This window comes from Camellia sinensis, chromosome 6, assembly GCF_055761805.1.
Source record: "Camellia sinensis isolate YWXY chromosome 6, ASM5576180v1, whole genome shotgun sequence".
Taxonomy (NCBI): domain Eukaryota; kingdom Viridiplantae; phylum Streptophyta; class Magnoliopsida; order Ericales; family Theaceae; genus Camellia; species Camellia sinensis.
This window is the reverse complement of record NC_138966.1, coordinates 172,498,679-172,519,329: the sequence shown is the minus strand read 5'-3', so window position 1 is coordinate 172,519,329 and position 20,651 is coordinate 172,498,679. Positions and strand designations below refer to the sequence as shown.

General features: G+C 39.1%; 2 long non-coding RNA genes across 3 annotated transcripts in view; one reads left to right on the top strand and one right to left on the bottom strand.

Moving 5' to 3' along the window:
* Nucleotides 1-18,708, top strand: part of LOC114266139 (uncharacterized) — a 31,293-nt gene extending 12,585 nt beyond the window's left edge. Inside the window, exon 2 of one of the 2 annotated variants that reach the window (XR_003630549.2) lies at nt 18,302-18,708. This is a non-coding gene — a long non-coding RNA (uncharacterized LOC114266139). Of the gene's footprint in view, nt 1-9,515; nt 9,575-18,301 lie in introns of those variants that run through there. The other variant, XR_014333534.1, reaches the window with a different exon arrangement.
* On the bottom strand, nt 17,066-18,853 carry LOC145793025 (uncharacterized). The gene is made up of 2 exons (XR_014333535.1): nt 18,546-18,853; nt 17,066-18,464 (listed from the first exon to the last, which is right to left on the bottom strand). It is a non-coding gene; the product is annotated as an uncharacterized LOC145793025 (long non-coding RNA).
* Nucleotides 18,854-20,651: the final 1,798 nt, after the last annotated feature.

The window sequence follows — 20,651 nt, the reverse complement described above, 5'->3', positions numbered from 1 at the left end:
TACAGCCGCGTCGGTGTACTCGTCCTCAATGCCCGGGATGGACTTTACCCCCTGGGATTTCTTGAACAGCTTTTCGAGTTTGCTCAACTTCAACGCTGTGGGGTCGACCTCGAACTCGGAGGGAGAGTCTGGTAGATTGGTAGGTGTTTTGGATAGTTGAGGTAAAATTGGGGGTGGAGCCGGCCCTGCCGGAATGCCCGTACCTTCCTGGACATTTGGCGTCTCCCCAGGTGTTGGAGCTCCTGTTGGGGGAGGAACTTGTTGTGAGGTGGATGCATCGCTTTGCTGTTGCAGCTTGATGATGAGATCGGCCTGCTGAGCCATGATCGCAGCCTGCTGTTTGGCAAATTCCTCCTGACGGGCAGCATCCTGCTGCATGAGTTTCATACTTTCTTGCATCTGGCGCAGCATGGCCTCCATCCCTGACGTGTTCTGCTGTTCCATCTGACTGATTGGTATTTATCCCGGCAGTAGAAACTGAGACCTCAGCCTGACTGTTCACTGGTGGGGTGGATAAGGGCCACTGATCTGGTAACTGCTGAACCGGTGATTTGTGCCCAACCAGCCCTTTTTACCCTGTCTCTGGCGGAGGAACACTGATTTGCCTTTGAACTGAATCTCTGACCTGACAAAGTCTATCAGCACAAGTCCGATGAACCTCGGGGAGTATCGGAGCCTTCTGAAGCTATGGTTCCTAGACTACCTTGCAAAAGAGAAAACAGACAGCATCTAAGCCTGATTCCATCTGAACAGATACGAGCATAGTTGAATGAGTGTGCCCTCTACTGAATTCTGTCCCAAAATTCTGCCCCAAATCTGAGTCTGATACCCACAGGTAAAGCTGACTCCCAAATACTGATAGTAATGCCCGCAGGCCTGATGCCCAGACTTGCAACTGATACATGCATTCCTGTAGAGACGCACTCTAAAGCACATAACAGATAAGTGAGAGCTAAAACACCCCTATGTTGGGGTAGGGTTTCCCTGTCCTATTTTGTCAGGAGCTAGGGTTTCACTACGCACACAGCGGTTTCAAACAACCTATAAACGGGTAAGCAACCTGTCCTAGTTTGGAATGGTCACTATGGATCCGAATATGCACTAGGTCGAATGGTCAAAGAGGGTGCCCCGGTGAAACCGGGGTTTGTGTTCCCATACTGGCAGAGCCCACAACCGGTCAGCCTTGTGGTCATGCCTTGACAAGACAAGCCTCCGGCAAACCGTTCAGGAATAGCAGATGGCAAACACGGTGTCCTAGGCGCACCAATGCAAATGCAATGCAAAGAAACACACAAATGTAGTCAAAAACAGATATCAAGAGTTCGAGTCAAGTTCTCTAAATCCCCAGCAGAGTCGCCAGAAACTGTAACAAGCCCGCGGGGGACCTCGCCACAGCTCGGACTCGACTTTGTTTGTCACGGTTCTAAATCTGAACCAAAGAGTCCAAATCCGGCAAATCGTTTTAGGAAAACTGATTTTTGAAAGAAGTGCCAAACATGGACTGCTTTGCCAGATGCAGAGTCGCCACCTAAATATTTTATTTTGGGAAATTTAGGAAACCCTGACTCGGTGCCAAAAGGCCACGTGTCCGTCATCACCAAAGTTGCCTCGGCTCGGGAACTTGGGTACGATTGGGGAAGGTCACTTCGTGAGCACCCCCGCTCGCCCAGTCATAGACCGGCCTCTACTAACCATGATATCAATTTTTGAAAACATTGTGAGTTCTTATTCCGGTTATTAGCCTAGGTTACTATGTGATGCTCACAGCATATAAGTATAGACCGGGTCGCCCGAATTGGAACAAAACATTTTATGTTTGTTTTTGAAAATGGTTTGCTACCCGCAGGTAGGTTTGAAACATTTTGATGATTCATTCCAATTCAGATAACCCAACCTTCACCCACAGGCATTCAGGCAGATATATCAGATAAGCACATAGCCTCATGGTAAGCATGCTATCATGGCATTCACTCACACGCATGCAAGGATGCTAAAGCATAAAACTCACCGAGTACTCCAAGCCAAAATAGAAACTATATTAGAAATCATGCATGATCCTAAGTGTACAGAAATGCCTAATGCAACACATGCAAAATGCAACTATAGTAGGCTCGGCTATTCTAAGATGGCATACGAAATGCTACAACTAACATGTATTCAACTTGGAATTGAAAGTACAATGCAGTTAATATGATGTGCCGAGCCCGATGCATGCAATACAGATGAATGATGCAAACATGCTGTCATACTGTATGCTAATTGAAATATGCCTTAATCTAACCATCAAAAGCGGATAAATAAAAGGGAGAAAGACGTGGGGTTGGAAGACATACATCACACTCACCCACACTTATTACAGTTGTGCCCTCACTCGGAGGGTCCGAATAAATAATACAGTCCAAATATTACAGTCCCCAAATAAAAGAATATTACAGTCCAAAATATTACAGAATTCTAATTAATTAATGAATTAACTAGAAAGCAAATAAACTGGCGTGCAAGCCGGGGACTGCCTTGCTTTTGGTGGATGATGCATGTCCGGACTGTCTTGCGCGGAAATCCACCGGAATGCCCCAATTAGCCTCTGTTTACACCTGTTATTCTTGAAAAGCGTGCCAAGTCCCGAAAAGTTGCTGATTCCTGGTTTTGCTGTAACAGAGAGCAGGAAAGGGGCATAGCAATGTATTTGCACAAATATATGCATGTCTCGATCCTCGTGCCACCAATCACGCATACCGAGGCATGATGGCCGAGGAGTCGAAATGCACAACTCAATATAGGATGAATGCACATGAAACTACAGCTAAAACCTAACTCCATCATGGATAATCCGGAGTGTCGGTGACTGGGGAATTGAGACACATTCCGTCACTCGGAGTACGAAATGTACCTCATTTCCCGTGCCCGAGCTAACTCCTATTCCGGACACGATGCAATATGCATGATATGCACGAAATACAACTAAGATACAATCCTAACGTACACAATGCTATGAAATGAGATGCCTCAAAATGCGTGCACGCGGGCACGCAAACCGAGAAAATGCAGAATGCTATGAAAATGAAATGCCTCGGAGTGCGTGAACACGGGCACACAAACCGAGAAAATGATATGTGTCTCCAAGTACGTGCACGCGGGCACGCAAACCGAGGCGATGATATGTGTCTCGAAGTACATGCACGCGGGCACGCAAACCGAGGCAATGATATATGTCTCGAAGTACGTGCACGCGGGCACGCAAACCGAGGCAATGATATGTGTCTCGAAGTACGTGCACGCGGGCACGCAAACCGAGGCGATGATATGTGTCTCGAAGCACGTGCATGCGGGCACGCAAACCGAGGCGATGATATGTGTCTCGAAGTACGTGCACGCGGGCACGCAAACCGAGGCGATGATATGTGTCTCGAAGTACGTGCACGCGGACACGCAAACCGAGGCGATGATATGGGAATGACAAATGGGCTTATACCAACATGAGTGAGCCTCAGCCACACTCACATGGGATGCCGTCGGATAAAAATGAAGTGCCTCGAAATGCGTGCACACTGGCACACAAACCGAGGCGATGCGAAAGCGATGCAAATTTCATGAAAAATGCAACATGGACTTATACTAACATGAGAGAGCCTCAGCCGCACTCACATAAGATGCCGATGGCAGAAAATGAAGTGCCTCGAAATGCGTGCACACGGGCACGCAAACCGAGGCAATGCATACGCAATGCAAATGACATGGAAAATGACAAATGGGCTTATACCAACACGAGTGAGCCTCAGCCACACTCTCATCGGATGCCGACGGATAAAAATGAGGTGCCTCGAAATGCGTGCACACGGGCACGCAAACCGAGGCGATGGCAGAATGCGATGTAATGACATGAAATGGATGGCAATCATTCTAACAGAATTTCAGCAACAAAATATGGGGGAAAACAGTCCCGAAATGAAGCGAAATGACACCAAATGCATGAAATTGTCCCGAAATGGCCTATAGCTAGGCCAAACATGCACAATATGGACATGCAATGCAAAGACAGAAGCTATACAGTCCCAAAATAAACACTTTTCCAGTTTATAGCATGGCCAAACAGTAAGTATAGATATGGTAAAAATGGTATGCAAGAATACGGTATTTTCAAGGGGTAATGAAGCAAGTGATATAAAAAAAACCCAAACTGAAAAATTTCCTTCTACAACACTGAATATGGACCAAAAATATGAACATTTACAGTATATGGCAGCCTCAAAATCAGTATACAAATATGCTAAAAATGTGATGCAAAACAAAGCTCAAAAGGTGCTATAACATGAAGTATACAAAATAATCACCAAACAGAAAAAAAGTGTTAATGAAACATGAAGTATAGATCAAAATAAGACTATCTCTAGGCCTGTAAAATGGCCGAAAACAAAAGCATGGTAGTCTAACTAAACATGCAAGAAAACGAACCAAAAGGTAGCCAAAGAGGCAAGTGGCATATGAAATGCTCAAACTGAAAAATTCCCTTCTACAACATTGAAGAGGGACCAAAAATATGCATATTTCCAGAACTGTAAAACAGCCAAAACAGAATACAAACATGCTAGAAATGCAATGCAAAATTAGGCTCAAAAGTGGCTATAACATGAGGTATGCAAAATAATCACCAAATAGCCAAAGACCCTTAATAAAACATGAAGTATAGGTCAAAATAAGACTATCTCTAGGCCTGTAAAATGGCCGAAAACAAAAGCATGGTAGGCTAACTAAACATGCAAGAAAACGGTATTTACAAAGGGTATTGAAGCAAGTAGCATATGGAGGGCTCAAACAGGGTTGAGCCCTTAATAAAAAGTGACAATGAGCTCAAAAGAGGGCCCTTTTCAGTTAGGGCCGGAGCTTGAAACAAAAAGCATGGATGGCTTAGAGATGGTGCAAGAATGAGCTAGAAAAGAGGGAAATTGGACTTACCTTTGAAGACCAACACTTTTGTTGCTTCTTGGACCAGATTTGGTGACTCTAAGCTGCTGGAATTCTTCCCCTTGCTGCTGGAATGGAAGGGTGGTGGTAGAGCTTGAAGATGATGAAGAAATGGAACCCAAAACTTGAAGGAAATGGGGTGCTATGTATGTATCTCCTCCAAGAAAGCCTTGTAACCCCTTTCTTGAGTTGGGAGGTCAACAAAATTTAAGAGAGAGAGAGAAGAGCCTCTTCAAAAGTCTAGTGAAAAATGAGCCTTTTTCTTCTTTCAAAAGGGGCCCCGGATGTAGATATTCTTTGGGGGAAAACCAAGGCACAGCTGGAATGCACTCAACCTGAAGAAGCAGGCCGGCCAGTTACTTTTTCTGCAGATGGCCGGCCAGCCACTTAACATAGCCGGCCGGCTAGGTCAAAGAAAAAAAATGGCCGGCCGGCCAGAAAAAATGGCCGGTCACCCCCTAGGATGAAGCCCCAGAAGTTAGCTTTCCAATGGCGCAAACCTTGCATTAAAATTCCTCCTGTAGAAAACGTTATGCCCTTTTCCGTGAAGCCGCGCAGATTCAGTCCAAGCGGACTTCAACCAACCACATATCTCCCCCCTGGACTTGGACTTGGGAGATTCTTGAGTGTAAAATGAAGCCCCGGAAGTAAGCTTTCCAATGGTGGTGGCCTCATATCTTAATTCCTCTTGTGCAAAGAGTTACGCCCGTTTCGGTGAAGCCGCGCAACTTTTTCTCCTTCCCGGATTCATGCTGAAACACTTTTGACCAAAAAGAAGTTGGCTTTTTGGCAAAATTACTAGTCTCCCACCAACTTTTGGTGTCCTCTCATGTGTGTAGATCACATATATGTGGTTTGGGGTTGGCAACAGTGACTCCAGGGTGTTCAACATTGCATTTGAAGAGGAGGGGCAAAAATGGAAAGAAAAATTAATGGCCGGCCATAAACTTTTAGGGTCCTCCCAAGTGTGTACATCACAGATATGTGGTTCAAAGTTCAAGAAAGTGGGCCCAAGGTGTTCAACATTGGCCCGGAAGAGGAGGGGCAAAAATGGAAATAACAATTAATGGCCGGCCATGACTTTTTTGGGTCCTCCAAGGTGTGTAGATCACAGTTATGTGGTTGAAAGTTGGCAACACTACCCCTAGGGTGTTCAACATTAGCCCGGAAGTTGGAAAAACGGGCGCCGGGAGGCTCCGGAGGAGAGATAACTGGTTGCTGCAACAATTACTAGCCTCCCACCCTCCAGTGACCTTCCTGGTGATAAAACAGAGGTACCTGCCAAAAATAAACGAAAACCGATGCAAAACGAATGTTCGGGGGCCAAAACACGCAGTTCGGGGTCCCGAAAATGGGCTGTTAAGCATCGAAAATGGCATTCGACCTCGAAGTGGGTTTCTCAACCCCCAGTGTCCCTCAACAGGGAGCAAATAGGAAGTATGCCGAAAATCAGAGCAAACGGAGGTGGTTAGGCGGTCCCGAACCGAGGCACACGGCCTGACGGCTCCGAAAATCGGGAACCGGACTCCGAAATGGGCAAAATGGCCTACGGCCACCAAATGTAGCCTACGGACATTGAGAGATGGTCTACGGGACCTCTCCCTCCCCTCAGGAAAAGAAACAGAGAAAACCGAGTCTGGTTCGCAAACCGAGACAAGGCACAGAAGAGGGTTCGGAAGTCCGGAGGCAGGGCTCACGGCCGCGATTCTGGAACTTCTGAACGAGCACATTATGCAACATCACCAAGCGCTCAATTGGTGACGTCTGAGTCTTAAGGTCGGTCAAAAATGGGGTGTCTACACAAGGCCTGGGAAACATCATGAACATCTCGAGAGGTGCCAATGTAAATTGTGAAAACTTATAGAATAAGCACGAGACACTCAATTTAAAAACTACTTTGAAATTTGTAAATTTCCAACACTTAGGCATGAAAATAAACCATTGAGGGGAAAAATAGTTAGATAGGCACGAAAAGGTCTAGAAATTATCATGAACACCTTGGGAGAGATCAACATAAGTTGTGAAAACTTACAAAACAATCATAGGACTCTTGGTTGGAAAACATTTAGGTTTGAAAATAGGCCGTTAGGGAGTAAAATCTTGAAATAGTCCTTAAAAGTCTTGGGAAACATGAACACCTTGGGAAGAACTAATGTAAGTTGTAAAAATTTACGGAACGAGCACGGTAAATTTTGGTTTGAAATTTACTTCGAAATTTTCATTTTTTCTCTTCTAGGTTGCATGTTAACATATTTAATGAATGGTCACCTTAATTATTATTTTTTTTTTTTGTTCTTCTTCTTGTTTTTTTTTTTTTTTTTTTTTTTTTTTTTTTTTTTAATTTATAGATGACATATTGGAGATGAATGAATTTGGTAACTTGTATAGTAAGAGCTTTTTTTTAAAATTTACAGAACAAGCACGGTAAATTTTTAGACGACTATTATAGACAAATAATACATATTTTTTCAAATTACTAGATATTGAAAATTGTAAAAGTAATGAATTATAATTCAAAAAAATGATCAAAAATTGTAAAATTTCTGGGGTGTGGTGGGTTTTTGTATTTGATAATATATTTAACTGGGTTTTAATTATTTTCTAGTTTCTCTTCTTGGGTTTGTCAGATTATTGGCTTAGATTGCTTTAAACAATTGCATTTGTGAAGTTCATGGTTCCATGCAAATAGAAGGAAGGTCGTTCCTTTTATGGTTACTTGACCATCATCATTTTATAAATCACTATTTTGACACAAATTTTATACTGTGTTGTAGCATTCTGATCAGACTCACATGTGGAATTCATTCTTTGTGAGATATGTGTGTCTATTTGTGTTCCTAGCACTGCTTTAAAATAAATATACAGAGTATACAAATTAGACTTATTTGAATAAAAAAAAAATTGGTAAACTAAAGCTTCTTTTAAGAATTGTCTTTTTAAATATGTTATTTTAAATTTTTTTTAATTATGAAAAAACGTACAAAAATGTATAATGAATGGGTTAACTTGTTGATCATCTATTTAGGAAAATGCTTGAAACCCTCAAAAAGTACTCACAATGATGTGGCAGGATATATGTGTCAACTTTTGATTTGTTACACTTAATAATGGGGGGCCAAACTCTCATGTCAAGTCATTGTGGATGAACTTGTGGATATAAATGTGTAGGTCTATAGAATTACTCATCTATTTAAATACTCATGGGAAATTTAGTCAAAACCCTTCTATTGGATCCTTATTTAGTGAAAAGAACAACCCAATTTATTTTACTTCATAAACTCCCTAAGAGGAGGCGCATAATTGAGAAAGGACAAAGTAAAATTTTTTTTCTTGGACAAAATTGCCCATGCATATAAATATATATCTCATAGAACTTTTTCGACGAGGAACACATTTATTTTATTTTATACAAACTTAAAAATATTGTGTATGTGTATTTTTTGTTGATTCATCTAGTATGTACTCTGTTTTTTGTAACAGTAAAATGTTATTGTAAGACAAAGTAACATGTTATTGTCAAACAGAGTAACATGTTACTGTTTACGTCAATTTTGATGGTATTTTTATGTTTTAATAATTTCATAGTCGACATGGATCGTGTTTGATAGATCTTGATTAGAGGATTCTAAAAATATCAATTTTATTAAAAACCGACATTTATATCAAAAGTTATACTATTTTAAAGTTTATAATATTAAATTACTCACCAAGTATATTTTGGTAATAGTGGTATCTGTTGGACTTTTTAAGGAAAATTTTTTATGCTTATTCTTGATGCATTACAATTTTATTATGAGGGGGTTTGACCAAATTCCCCAATACAGTTTACTGATTTATTACAGAGTAAATAGAAACACATTTAATCCATATTACAGAGTAAATAGAAACACGTTTAATAGAATCAGGGACGGACTGAGAATTTTCACATACTACAGAGTAAAAACACAACAACATGCCTCTGTGAACAGTTATGCGTTCCATATTCTGGGTTAATAGAAACATGAACGGACTGAGAATTTTCACATAGGGGTGAAAATATGCATACTGGCAAAAATTTTAAGTGAAAAGTATGGATTGCAATATCAATTTTCTATCGACATATAAAAAGCAAAAATAAGAAAAAAATATATATAAATAAGCATTTTTTTTAATATCTACAAATAGGGTTTATTATCAATGGTAGTTATAACAAATTATTATAAATTATAAATTTTATTATATTTTGTCTAATTTTTTATTTTATTTTATACTTTAATCCAATGTTTTATAGGTATAGAAAAGCAACTGCTTAAATCAAGAGAGGATGACCACTTAAAATTTGAAAAAAATATTTAGAGGGGGTCAACCTCTATCATTTAGAAATAATTATAATTAATACTATTATAATAAAAAAACAGAGATTTTTGAAATCCTTGAATAGAATTACTCTAACAAGACCCTATATTAATTATGAGTGCATTGACTACCTAGTATATTTAATTGGGTGTCTGTATGTGATAATATATTTAATTGGGTTTTAATTATTTTCTTGTTTCTCTTTTTGGGTTTGTCAGGTTATTGGCTTAGATAGCTTCGAACAATTGCATTAGTGAAGTTCATGGTTCCTTGCAAATAGAAGGAAGGTCTTTCCTTTTATGGTTACTTGAATTCGTTCTTTGTGAGATATGTGTCTATTTATGTGTTCCTAGCTTTGCTTTAAAATAAATATACAGAGTATATTGTTAGTAATGGGCGCCCATGTGGCATGACCATTAAATTTGATTTTGAATCCTTATCCAAATAGGTTTTGATTTTGAAATCAAACCTATTTAGGATAACCACTCTTGAAACAGACGTTATCAGTTTGAACTGATATAGATAGATATAATATATATTAGATATTATCTGTATCTTAACTGATATGGATAGATATTATAATATATTAAATATTTGTTATATGGTTATGGGTAATCTAAGAGAAAAACAACGTTGAGTCTGTTTCAACCCATACACTGACTCTCTCCCAAAAACACAACGATCAAGTCTTTGACACTGTGGTTAGTGTGGGTGATATTCAATCTGTGATATCACTCCACTGCTGGGTTGGTTCATCAAGAAGTTTCCTGGAAGCACGTGATTTATCCAAGAAGGTTCTATCATCAAGAAGGTATGATCTGATCATTTTAATCCGCTGCATATTCTGTGTTTTTTGTTTTGATTTACATTGGTATCAGAGCCAATAATGGATATTTTCGTGCTTTCTTTTATCATGTGTATATTTATAAAAGATGTGGAGATCCAAAATATTTTATTTTTATGATCATTAATGTCATTTTTAAGAGCATAAATGATTTTATTTTGGAAAAAGGAGTCCGGCAGTACAAAAATCGGAACAGTCAGCACACTGGAAGGCGGCGCGTGGCTTTCACGCGCCACCACGCCGAAGACACGCGCGCCCACGCGCTTCCACGCGCCTACACGCGCCGGATGCCATGCTGACGCGCCTGCACGCGCTATCACGCGCGCGTCGGCGGTGCTGTCCACGCACGCGCGCCATCCGCGCCCGCACGCGCGCCGCGTGCTGGAGCCGCGCGCCGAGCCGAGGCTGAGCCGCGCGCCGAGCCGATCCTTGAGCCGACTTGCGCTGAGCGGCGCCGAGCCGAGCCGAGCCGTTTTTCCGCGCTGGCTTGGCTCTAAGGCTCTGTTTGTTTGTTTTTTAATTCTGAATTGCGTTAATTGGCCATAATTTATTCGTTATAGCTTTGTTTTAAGCATAGTTGGTACCCTTAGACTCAGAATTAATTTTTCTATATTATGTAAAATTTTGAAAATTTTACAAAAATATGTAATATTTTTCCTGTGTTAATAATGCATTTTTTTTTGCTTTAAAATGCATCTGGTGTTGCATGATTAATTTTCTGGGGTTGAAATTTTTATTGTGGACTTCTGAAATGTTTTAATATCTACTGGTAATATTGTCTCATTTTATCAGTTTCTGGATTTTTTATTTCTAATTTTATGTGTATTTATTAGTCATTTAAAATTCCAGAATATTTCAGAAAAATTTCAGAATATTTCAGAACAATGTACATTTTAATTATGGCATAATCTGAATATTGTTTCTGTTTACTAGTTTCTGGATTTTTTATTTCTAATTTTATGTGTGTTTAATTAGTTATTTAAAATTCCAGAAAATACCAGAAAATTCCAGAAAATTTCAGGATGATGTACTTTCTGTTATGGCATAATTTAAATATTGAATACAGCATATTTTTTTTGGGTTTGTAATATGTTGTAATTAGAAGAGCATGATTATTTATTTATTTATTAGAATTCCATTATTAAATAAATATAGCATGAGTTATTTGTAGATTTACATTAAAATGCTATTGTATGGAATTTATCATGCTTTGTATATGCCATAGTCAGTGGGAGGTTATTCGGTTGAGAGAAATCTTTGTAGATTAACTCCCGAAAACCAATATTTTGCGCATAAATTAAACTAAATTTTGGATAATTGTCACTTGTGGCGCAAGAGATGATTACGAGCATAGCGGATTTTTGATCTTGCGACTTGTGTAATATTGTCACTATTTAATTTAGATTTTTGCGGCAAAATTATATTATGCTAATCAAATTAATCCCAATGCGAATTTCTCTCTAAATTGATTTAGCTTATGGAAGTTAATTTGGTTGACCTAGACTTAGTAGAGATGTTCAAATGTGAACAAACTAATCCCATTCTTTAGATGAGAAAAAGTCTTGGAGACTTTAGGTCAAACCTTAATTGAGCCAAAGTAAGGAAACATGACTCAAAGTCGCCGTGTTTTTGTTGCCTTGTTTGGCACAATAAAAACTAATGTGTGCGCTATAGTTAGCGGCACGCTACATAGTTTTGGTTGGCGAGTTTTGGAGTTATGAAATTAGTAAGCCCTCAATAGATCTGTATATGATCTTGACTAATGAGCTGCGCGGATTGACTTTGTAATTTGACTTGTAAATAATGTTACATCATTGGATGAAGTAACATTCAAGAGTCACGTCATCCAAGAAATGCGAGCTTAAATAAATTAGTCATTAAGTGTAAGACGAGTAGCCAGTACGAGCAGTGTTTTGCTCTCTACCCAATTATTGGGAGTGGATTGAGCGAAATTTCATGCACTATAATAGTGTGCGTTGAAATATCACGTGAAGTTAAAAGATTAGCGCTTAGAAGCTGCAAAATCTATTAACACTGAGTGAAAAGATTAGCGCTTAGTGGCTGCAAAATCTATTAGCATTGCCAACTTGTCTAAGTGTGGACACTTGCTGTTTCCACACTTGAGTGTGAAACATGGATGAGGTGCTTCTTTGTGTGATTCCTTTACTAGGCTAACGTTTTGAATAACATTTACCACTAAGCGCAAACGTTGCAGCATAGTAATGAAAAGGTTAAGGCAGACAAGGTTGTTATGACTCTAAGAATTTAACGCATCGCTTGTAAGAGCATTGTGTTGAATTAGACTCTTTAGCCTAATTCGCGCTTAAGTTACTTCAGGAGCTATCATAGTTGATAGCTTATTCTCTCCTTCTTGTGGATAGTAGAATTAATTGCAAGTAACTATGAAGCGAGAAATAGAGATGGCAACAGGAGTATCGTCATCTTTCAACTAGATGTATTAAAGTGTATGGAGAATAAAATTGACTTGAAGGTGCAGGGGATTAGCACTTACTAGTTAAATTTGCGACTTAGGCGCAGTTGATATCTCCATGACATCCTTTTTATGATCTAGTGAATATGACTTAGTCGTGAGTCATTACCTAGTTGGGCCTAAACCTTTAAAACTTGTCTTCGAGAACTCACACATTAAGATGATTGGAATTAGTTTATGACATTGGTCATGAACCAGTGGCTTATTATACTTAATCACATTAATGAGATGATGACACGATGGTTTGAGTAGGCCTTCTCGGGCCCACTCGCTTATGACATCCTGCTCTCATGTGAATGTGTAACTTTGTTCGCAATGGGTGCGCACAAGTAAGTAGGAAAGCCGCAGAAGGTCATTTGTTTTGGCGCATTTAGTCCACTATGATATTTTGTGACTAGATATGTGTGAGGGTACAATAGCTAAGCCTCAATCTCGACACATTTATAGATTACGATACGCATCTGAGTCAAGACTATTTGATCTCCCATAAGTCAAAAGTTTTGAGATGATTTTTGACATTGCACATATGAGGTCGAGATCAATTAGATAAGAGTTTTTTGTGCTTTTAGTTTTGACCAAGGTGGCGAGTATCTATTTGAGTTATTTTTTCAGAAAAACTCTATGAAGAGAGATGGATGCTTAGAACATTGATTATTCCTAGTACTCAACAACACACTGGTGTAGTAGAGATAAGGAATTAAATATTGTTAATGTTAGGTAGATAATGGCGCAAAATGTTTCCCAATTGGGAATTGCACTAGTTTGTTGCCTATATCCCTAACTAAGTGCCCTCCATATCAGATTTTACACTCCATTTTTGAGTAATGGGTTAGCAGAGAGCCATCTATGGGCGATCTGTAACCATTAAGCAGCTTATCTTTATTCTACTTCTCATAAGATTGCGAAGTTAAGACCTAGGGTTCTATAGCGCATTATTGTATGCTGTCTTGTAAACACAAAGGGTCGTGTGGCGCATTATTGTATGCGGTCATGCAAACCCTCCGGGTCATGTGCATATAGGTAAGCAGCTTTGTGGTAGTGTAACTAAGTCACATAAAGTTTTATTAGTAAAGGTGACGTGAATAGAGTTTTCGGAACTCTATAAGATGGAGAATTCCAAGCATAGCGCTCTATGTAGCCTAGTTGAGAATGGAAAGAAATTTCCAATATCCTAGGGACAGTGGGAGCGATGTGTCTACTAATGGATTACTCCAATAGAGCAGAATACTCTACATTCTTAGTTGCATGGTAGCAAATGTGAAAATTTTCCACGTCATCACTGGGTGATTGAGAGGGAAACATTCATGATTGCTCCGCAAGATGATAAAGAGCCTAGGATAATGCCAAAGGCTCTAGTCCCCTGTTTTTAGAAAGTGGATCAATGTTGCGCAGTTTAAGACAAAGTCTTTGAGGATTAACCATTTTTATAATTTGGTTGACTTTCCATTATGACGCAAAACTGTTATAAAGTTATGCGTAATTTGGATAGTCATTGTTGAGGCATAAGGCTCGCTAGATACCGAATGGTCGCACCATTGAGGAAAGTGTTGACCATGAGAAGACTTCCTCCTGGGGAGTGAGGTTATTTTGACTTAGGCTATGATTGACATAAGTTCGGAACATTGATTTGTGGACATTGTGACCCGTTTTTTCATTAGAGAATTGGATAAGTAGATCCGTAAGGATTTACCTTCTGCTTTTATGGTGAAAAGTTAGGAGCGCAAAAAGGTTGCTGGTTCCAATAAATCTTTTACAGCCTAAAACAGTTATCCAAACAGTGGTTCTTAGATTTCGTCAAGCCATGATAGGGCAACGATGATCGATGAAGACCACTGAGGCATGATCAATGGTCCAAAAGAAGTTTTTCCTTACTTAGTCATTATGAGCCAGGAATTTATAAGGTAGTCGCCATCTAGGGTGGGCAGTCCTCTATTTTAGATATGATGGACATGGGTGATGTAATTTATATGCTCGGATGTACGATCCTTAGGGATTGTTTTAGGAAAATTCTCGGTTTGTCTTCGATGACTTACATAGAGAATATCCTAGAATGATTCTAGATGCAAAATTGCAAATCCATTGACTTACCTATCGGTAAAAGCCAGAGCCTTAGCTATTGAGTGAATCCTCGGATTGTCTTTGGGAGGACCTATATTCCTTGATTTTCTTTGTAATGGGAGCCTAAAGTACGCTATGTGGGCGTATTCGGCATGATAAGTGTTATCTTTGGTAAATGGTCAACTGAGTTGTTTAGACATTGACCTTGCTCATTAGACTGTGGATAAAATGCTATATTAGAAGCATTTTAATTTGCTCCTTGTAAAATTCAATGCGCTAGTTGGGCGCATCTGCGCTAGTTGGGCGCATTAAGAATAAACGCAAATTGGTCACCAAAAATATCTTTAGAGAGGTTATTGCGCAAGAGGTAGTGATCTTAAATCATTTCATGTGAGGCGCACATGGTGGATTCCGTTGTGTATACTTATCGCAAGAGGTGCTGATAAGGCTTATGTTTGAAATCCATAATTGCGCAAGCTGTGGTCAATTTTTTTTTAAAATCGATCACTTATTTTGAGATGATGGGATGTTGACACTATTATGGTTTGTGTCATAATGATTAGCAAATGATGATGTCAGCAGGCAAGATTGGCTCACTCACACGAGCAATCGCCCTTGGCGCTTGGGAGCGAGCAAGGATGAGACTGGTGGTTTATTTTTATTTGGAGCCAAGAGAGGCTTAAATCATCCACTATGTATGTGGCCTTGGTTATAACCAAGATGAGGTCGTGTTAAGGACCAAACATGGATGTTAGTACCCACTTTCCATGTTGTGCCTGTTATGATTAGCCAGATGCGAGATCTCATTTGGCGCCTAGAAGGCGAGCAAATAGAGAATTCGGGTTAGACGCTAGAAAGCGACTAGACTAATATCTGTACGGTGTATCGAGTATGACGTCACTCTTTATGGAAGAGTTACTCCACCGTAGCATGTATTCATACTATATGTGCTTGGCGACCGAGTAATGAGGTGAGAGAATGGATCCCTGCTTCCTCACCGTGTGAGTCTTACGTGTCATTATTGATATGACTTTCATTTATGTACCCTTTTGTGACTTTTGACTATGTCATAAGGTAAGGGGTTGATGTTCTGCTACTTTGGTATGTTGCCTGCGGTCATGCATGATTCGGCCTTAAGGGACATCACTGGGAAAGCGGTCAATTCTAAACTAAATGGCATGAGTGCAAAGGGAAGATCATCTAGTATTACACCACTGTTGTATATTCACTGCCGGCAACTCATATCGCTCTGTATGAGAGACGAATTGAGTGTGAATATATTGCAAGAATTGAGAGGGTCAAACATGCTCTTTTTGAGGGATTAGAGATGTTTTTTGGACCAGTGTAATTAGATGGGTCTGGGGTATATGAGACACTATTTCTTTTCTTTTTTGGGTTGATGTCTCTATGCTGGCTCATTTTGAGTTTCTAGTATAGAGCTCCCACATGCAGGTGTTCTCAGCGGTCGCACGGTGCATTGGCTAGTATGAGATTGTTCGTTTTTGGGGAGATTGAGATAGAGATGTGGCAGTGTCATGCCAACTCATGTGCGAGTGGGAGATGTTAGTAATGGGCGCCCATGTGGCATGACCATTAAATTTGATTTTGAATCCTTATCCAAATAGGTTTTGATTTTGAAATCAAACCTATTTAGGATAACCACTCTTGAAACAGACGTTATCAGTTTGAACTGATATAGATAGATATAATATATATTAGATATTATCTGTATCTTAACTGATATGGATAGATATTATAATATATTAAATATTTGTTATATGGTTATGGGTAATCTAAGAGAAAAACAACGTTGAGTCTGTTTCAACCCATACACTGACTCTCTCCCAAAAATACAACGATCAAGTCTTTGACACTGTGGTTAGTGTGGGTGATATTCAATCTGTGATATCACTCCACTGCTGGGTTGGTTCATCAAGAAGTTTCCTGGAAGCACGTGATTTATCCAAGAAGGTTCTATCATCAAGAAGGTATGATCTGATCATTTTAATCCGCTGCATATTCTGTGTTTTTTGTTTTGATTTACATATATAAATTAGACTTAAAAGAAATATACAGAGTATGGACCCTTTTGTTTTGTTTTATTTTATTTTAGGCCTTTTTATTCAATAAATAAATAAATAATGAACCACATGGACCTATTACATTATATCAAAAATTAGACCTTTCCAAATTTAGATGAATCAATGAGAGTATATTTGGTATGCCACAAGGGAATGATCGTTGTTCATAGCATTTCAACAATAGATTCTACTTAAGGGAGAGCCCGCCAGCTATCTTGATTTTGAACGATAAATCAGTACGTGTCACTGATGAATCAAGAATTGCATGAACAAAAAATGGGCTGCTTAATAAAAGCTGAGATGGAGACTGCAAAATTGGAAGTCCACGACCCATTGCGTAGTAACCATATCAATGAGTCTAAAGATGACAATATTTCGATGGATTCGACAAAGGAGGCTTCAAGTGTTTTTCTGCTCTCATTTGGGCTTCTGTTGATGCTATTGAAGTATGGATTACGCTTGTTTTGAATATGTGAGTGCTACAAAGAAGTTTTATTTAGAAGGCCTGTGCCTTTGTCCTAGTTTGCAAAAGAAAAATCCAAAAGCTCCATGTTTGATTTCAATGCATCTTTTTATTCAGTCCTTAAATTAGTTGCTCTTTGTGTGTTTTATTAGATTGTCTATATATGTTATAAGTCATCCAAAAATTTCAATACATGTTTATGCCTCTCCCTTTATGTATGCACACACTAGTAACATGTTAGCTTGATATGCATGATTCAAAAATTAAACAAAATGGGCGAATTTCACTTTATGGAAATAAGCACATAAACTCCCTATGGTTTGTGGGCTAAACATAGAATTTGAATTTGAATTTGAATTTTGAATGTATAAGACACTTGTCCAGTGAATATCATAGTGCATTGAAGGCATGTGAAATATGGAAATATGGTTTGAAGGTGCATCTGTCTCTAATATTTCCGAATAATTTGAATTTTGTTCCTATTGATGCAAGCATGCCAATGACAGGATGTAATCATCAATATGTTGTTTGTTTGGGTCGTTTGAAAATGTTAATGTGTTGCCAAAAATTGATTTTGAGAAGCAAATGTAGCCTTTTAAGTTTTGTTTATTTATTTACCTTATTGTTCAATATTTTGTTACACGATATAGCTGAATGTTAGCATGACGTTCAGACATAATATGTTATCCACTCAACAGTTAGTTTTTGAATTTAATATCATAAAGGCTAGTTTCCGTGAATTATTTGTTTCTAAATATTTATCTTCTAACGGTTAGTTTATTTGGTACATCATGAAACAAGGCTATTCGATAGCATTTTATGGATAGATTCTGTCTGAGATAAAAATACGTTTAATTCATGTCACATAGTGAATAGAAACACGTTTAGTCCATAGGCAGACAAGTACCATTTATACACAATACACATTTAGGCAAAATGGCAACAAGAACACCAACTCAAAACACTTCTTTCAAGTTGTAGAATGAGGCATATGATGATGAACCATGCCCTTCTTCCAACCATCATCTTGGCCTTTTACTTTCTTTGCTCAAATCATGTTCTTGCAGATTTCACACTATTTCGGATTCATATCATCAGTGCAGTCCCAGACAATCCCACCCAATTGTTGCTTCAATGCCAATCAAGTGACGACGATCTTGGATATCATTATCTGGGCAATGGTCAAGACTTCCATTGGCACTTTAGGATGAATTTCTTTCAAAATACATGCTTCGATCTTGGATATCATTATCTGGGCAATGGTCAAGACTTCCATTGGCACTTTAGGATGAATTTCTTTCAAACTACAACCTTCGTCTGCCAATTCCAGCGGAATACAAAGTACACTTGCTTAAATTTTGATCTCAAAAGGATGTAATTCAATACTAAATGTTCAATTTTGTTACTAAAAGTATAACAATAATACTTTTGGTAATTAAAATATTATCTATAAGAAAGTTATTTCATTCTTAAATTTTTGTTTTTAAAATTTTGATTTATTATAGTTGCGTAGACAGTAGTAATATAATTATACATTAATGCTTGGGGCCTTGAAATGTTGAGGCTCGAATGCAACGCAGGATTTTCTTCTCTCTTTGGTCTTCTCTTTTCTCTCTCTCTCTCTCTCTCTCTCTCTCTCTCTCTCTCTCATCTATTCAAACTAGGAATGGCAACGGGCCGGGGCGGGGCCGGGGATCATACTCCCCGTCCCCGATCCCCGATGGTAGAAATTTCCCCGTCCCCGGCCCCGATCCCCGACGGGGAGCTTATCTTCGCCCCCGTCCCCGTCCCCCAACGGGGATCGGGTTTCCCCGACCCCGAAAATTCCCCGGTCGAAAAAAAAAAAAAAAAAAACAACAGATCTTATATATTCATCAACAACAACAATGTTCATCATCATCATCATCATATATGCGTAAATCAGATTAAATATGAAGGTTAAAAATAGATGTGTATAATGCAAACAAATTAAATTTGTGTATAATGAAACAAATCAAATATGTAGAACAACAAATATGTGTGTAATGAAAACAAATTAAAAAAAAAAAATTATGTTTGATGAACAAAACTTAAATCAGTAAAATTTTTTTTTTTATTATGTTTCATCATCATCAACAACAAAAATCATCAACTTAAAAACAAAAAAACACGGATCAAATCACAGAAAGAGAGATGAGGTAGGGCGGTGGTGGTGGTGGATCTGGGTCTTGCACACACGGATCAGATCTGATCTCACGGCCGGTGGTGGTGGTGGATCTAGATTGTGTGGTTGAGCAACTCCGGCGGCTGAGAAAAAGGACGAAGTCGAAGACATCACGGTGGAGATGGATGGTGCGATCAACAGCGAGGTGAGAGAGAGGAGATAATTTCAGAGCAGTGAGAGGGATGAGTGAGTGAAGCGAATCAAGCGATGAGAGTCTGAGAGAGAGGGAAAACAAGAGAGAGAATTATGATAGATATATCAATATAATATAATATCATATAACCTACACAGCAACCTAAAACACATATAATAATATTATATATAACCTACACAGCAACCTAAAGTACATATAATAATATTATATAGATAGATATAATATAATATGCACATATATACACATACGGGGAAGTTTCGGGGAAATTGCGGGGCGGGGCCGGGCCGGGGCCGGGGAAGGAAAACTTATCACCGTCCCCGGCCCGAAATTGATCGGGGATTTAATTTTGAATACCATCCCCGTCCCCACGGGGGTATTTTTCGGGGAAAAACCATTCTAATCGGGGTCGGGGGGTCGGGTCCCCGTCGGGCCGGGTTCAAATTGCCATCCCTAATTCAAACCCCACACCCAACTCACACCCTCCTCAACATTCCCTCCATCCACCATGAACGAGACGTTCACAAAAACACATCCATGTCGTAGACAAGGAAGGAAATTAAACTAACGGCAGTCATGTTTTCTATTCTCCTTACTTCGTTCTCACTCCTCTCCTCACTCAAAATACCAACCCGATTGGATTTTCCCTAGAGGCTCCTCCATTGACGGTGATCGACCGATGCCAACAAAGACGATGATCCTCTCCTAGTAGCTCCAGTGTGACATTGCCTTCGACTATAAAAGGAAATCTAACTTAGTTCACATTGCCTTCTATTTTCCTCACATTCATACAAATTTCATTCACATTTTTTTTTTCAAAAAAAAAAAAAAAAAAAAAAACTTTCTGAACAAATAGAAAATTGAGGAAAACCAGAAAAATTGTCAAAAAGAAAAGAAAAGAAAATCAGAAAAATTAAATTGAGTGTACTGAGCAAACCTAGATTTTCACTTTTACAAACAAATCTTTGATAATGGACAAGTGTGTTGCAGGCAAACTAAGAAGATGACTTTGGAGGGTGTATATTGCAGGGTGGTGGGGCTTCGAGTCGATAGCCACAGTTGT